This window comes from Carassius auratus, unplaced genomic scaffold, assembly GCF_003368295.1.
Source record: "Carassius auratus strain Wakin unplaced genomic scaffold, ASM336829v1 scaf_tig00217697, whole genome shotgun sequence".
In the NCBI taxonomy this organism is placed as follows: Eukaryota; Metazoa; Chordata; class Actinopteri; order Cypriniformes; family Cyprinidae; genus Carassius; species Carassius auratus.
Genome location: NW_020529196.1, coordinates 2,312 through 6,519, shown reverse-complemented (window position 1 = coordinate 6,519; position 4,208 = coordinate 2,312). Strand labels below are relative to the sequence as shown.

General features: G+C 35.6%; 1 long non-coding RNA gene across 1 annotated transcript; it reads left to right on the top strand.

Moving 5' to 3' along the window:
- The first annotated feature begins 911 nt into the window (after positions 1 to 911).
- On the top strand, positions 912 to 3,448 carry LOC113102211 (uncharacterized). Its single transcript, XR_003290721.1, has 3 exons — positions 912 to 1,031; positions 2,379 to 2,476; positions 2,566 to 3,448. It is a non-coding gene; the product is annotated as an uncharacterized LOC113102211 (long non-coding RNA).
- The last annotated feature ends 760 nt before the right edge of the window (positions 3,449 to 4,208 follow it).

The window sequence follows — 4,208 nt, the reverse complement described above, 5'->3', positions numbered from 1 at the left end:
ATGAGCAGACACTTTCGAGTGGATCGTTTATTTTTATTCAGTGGCATTAAAACATTCATGTTTTCTTTTTTTTTTAATTTATTAACAAATGTATATGTATTAGCAGCGTTTGCTCAAGTTAAAAAAGTTGTTAACATGAACATCTGCTGTTTATTTCTCTGGATGTGCACACTTTTATAGCATGTGTATTGGGATCGCAAATCATTTGAGTCGGTTCGGGAGTTCGTAGCGGGATCGCGAATCATTTGAGTCAGTTCGGGAGTTCGGAGCGGGATCGCGAATCATTTCAGTCAATTTGGGGATCGCAAATCATTTGAATCAGTTCGGGAGTTCGTAGCGGTATCGCGAATCATTTGAGTAAATTTGGGGGTCGCGAATCATTTGAGTCATTTCGGGAGTTAGTAGCGGGATAGCGAATCATTTGAGTCAGTTCGGGAGTTCGTAGCGGGATCGCGAATCACTTGAGTCAGTTTGGGGAACGAAAATCATTTGAAGCAGTTCGGGAGTTCGTAGCGGTATCGCGAATCATTTGAGTAAATTTGGGGATCGCGAATCATTTGAGTCATTTCGGGAGTTAGTAGCGGGATAGCGAATCATTTGAGTCAGTTCGGGAGTTCGTAGCGGGATCGCGAATCATATGAGTCATCTGATTCCAGTTTGGGAGTTGGAGCGGCATCGCGAATCATTTGTACGGTGTACATTTTAGGACATCCTCAGACCTCAGTCATCAAATGAAAAGGCGTCATGCCTCAGACTAAAAGGCTTCAGTCATCGGACAAAACGGCATCGCGTCTCTGACTGAAAAGCTTCAGGTCTCAGGAAAAACGACGTCAGGTGTCAGGTCTCATACAATTAACGTTAGGCATCAGACGAAACAGACTCAGAAAAAAAGTCATCAGACGAAACGGACTCAGACAAAAAGTCATCAAACGAAAAGGACTCAGGTGGAGAATCGCGTTGCCCCGCCCCATGTGACGTCACACGCACGCCGTTCACAGGAAGTAGTAATGGTTGATTGATGGCAAAAGGAGGTAAGCAGCGTCTGATATTTTATATTTTATTCAAATGTTACACTAATTAAGTTATATAGGGAAGAGAACATGCTTTTCGAGAGTATTGTGTGCACGTTTAAGAAGTTAGTTAGCCATATTGCAACTAGCCAGCTTTTATTTTGGCCAAGTAGTAAAATTACCCTTACGAAAAAAAACATGATTTTACTATCAAAAACCACAAATAAATAAATAAATAAATAAATAAAACACATGGTCGATATAGTTAAATCATGGTATCCACAGATTAACCATGGTTTTGCTACTCACCATAGTTTAACCATGGTGTTTGTAGTAAAACTGTGGTTATACAAATGGTACGTTAATCATTACACTAAAAAAACAATGTTACTACACTTTTACTATAATAAAACCACAATGCATTAAATATAGAAAAACTGTTGTTTCATCTCATAAATAATTATAACAATTATACGTATAAAACTTATACTTATTTAACTTTATAATGGTTTATAAGTCTTATATCGTGACATTATTTATTTAAAATATATACAGTATCTTACTATCTTATTGATATTACAATAAATATTGTTAAAATCAAAAGTGCCATATTACACATTCATCTAATCAGATATTTGATATGTTGGTTGTTTAAGGAAAAATAATATTTTTATTTTCATTATTATTGTTGTAATTATGTATAGTGGTATTTGCCTGCTTTGAGTAAAGTAACAAAACAACAATGCCAAGATTTGAGACTTGTATTATATCTAAGGGAAACATTCTATTGTAAGTTAAGTGGATGCATTATATTCATTGCGTATTATAAATCATAATCTTAAATGCTATAACCACAAATAAGTAAACATTATAACACATTAAAACTGTTGTTATGATTACTCATGAGATGATATGACATATTACAAAGTTTTTTTTCTAATACATTATGCATTCATCATAATGCCATAAGAATTCTCTTATAATTTGTTTTAAATACGGGCTTCATAGGAAGTGTTACCGTTAAGTTTAATCGATAATGTACTTCTTCACTGATGTTATACAATATCCTTATACAAATGGAAAAAAAATGTTTACAGCATCTAATGCTTTTATCTTGGAGTGAAACACAACTAAGAAGATGAATAAAATCAAGTGAGCCACAGAGATGGCATCATCCAAGAGCACAGGCATGTATTTTTCTTTTTTCTGCATTGGTAAGAAAACTATTAACTCAAAGAAAGTATATGTAAACATTTAAACATCATATACTAATAATGAACAAGAGTGCAGATTAAGTAACAAATAAATGAAAACCACCCAAGATCAGTAAACAATCTTTAACTATTACTGTATTCATTTTATATTAAGGGAGTTCATCCAGAGGCAGCGAGTGAACTTTGTGTCCTGAAACCAGAATCAGTTGGGAAGAATGGAACCAAGTCTACCCAATTAAAAGGCTTACACAGGTAATTCACAACTCTGTTTGTGTGTGTGTGTGTGCGCACAGCTATAGCTTAATGTCTTCATGACTCATCATTTGTGTTCATTTCTTTAGGTCCCCTTCCAGATGCTGATGTCTTGGCTTCTGGTGCAAAACTACGTCAGATTAATCCCAAGCCTTTGCTGCCGCAAATACTTGAGGGCATGTCAAAAGTAGAGTTGTACCTCTTGGCAGTCCACTTTCATTCCAGTGTCCCCGTATAGCTGCAGGTGTTCCTGATCTTAATTTCCCCCCACTACCTGTGCTTGGTTTTCAGTTTGGCTGTAATTTTAAATTTGGCCAGACGGACGAGTGCATGATCCATCTGAAACATTCGTTTGGACTAGTGGAGGTAAAAAGCACCTCTGCTGAAAACATTGCTCAGGTTCCATTTATGAAAATTCAAAGAGGACTAGCCAAACTTAAAGAGACCCATAAGTACTACTGGCAGGTACAAGGTCAGACTGCAGTGACTGGTCTACACTGGTGTGACTTTGTGACTGACACACAATCAGATTTCATAATACAGATGATCTGGCGAGATGATGCCTTCATAACATCAATGAAAGTACTGTTATAACGTTTATCTGGATGTGTATCTTTCAGTGGTATGAATGGACAGATTCTGTTCATATTATAGTATGAACCTAAGATTTATTTTTACATTCATAGTAAATATATACTTTATGTAGTTGAGTAGTATGTAGCATATTTTGTAGTAGATCTTTGATAACATATTAGATACATCACAAATTATAACAATAAATATATTGTACTTGCTATTAATTAGATAAATGTACATACCAAGGTGAATACTTTTTGTATGAAATCTTCTGTAATGTATATGATATGCATATTCTTTTACTACTTGCGTATATTTACATTTGATACATTGTGTGATATAACAAAGAAGATTTTTTTCATGAGTTATTATAAAAATACTTTTCATTGTCAACTATTTCATTGTGTCTGTGAAATTATTTTCAGGGACATTTTATTTAAATAATTTCATTATACAAAATATACAATTTTACATTACAATAAAAAAAGGAAAAACACATTTAATGGTGGTAGGTATGCATTGCAACTAACTGAAAAGGTAAAAAAATGTAATAAATAAAAAACTACTATCAAATGTTAACACTGTAACACTACTATTGTAATAATATAGATTCGCTGCTCAAGAAACATTGGTCCCTGATAATAAACCATAAAACAGCAATTATGCCAGATCTGATTAATTCTTCCTGACAAGGTGAGTGGCACAACAGAATCCCAGATGTGTATTTCCTTGACCCTTCGAATCACTCTTTCCACCAGAAGTCTGAGGCGTGCAGTGGTCCTGTGTTTTTTCACAGTCCTGTTTGCTGAACTGCTTGGCACATTTGAAAGGTGGAATGATCCGTCTAGCACCAATACTGGAGAGCATATATTCAATAGTGAACCCCTTGTCTGCCATAACCACATCTCCACTGCACCACACAGAGCTACCCCAACCAGACCTTTGAATGTGGTAGTGCACTTATAACTTCAGAGTGGAGTTTCAGTGATGTAGGGCTTTCACAGCAGATTTCTGTACAGTCCAGGATGACATGCAGGTTTTGATTGAACGAACAGTAATTCTCTGGCATGGAGGAGCTTATTTGTTGCCTGGAAATCTAAATGGGTAGTGAATCCAGGTAATCGTCCTGCTCAGCATAGCCACGCTTACCCAGAAA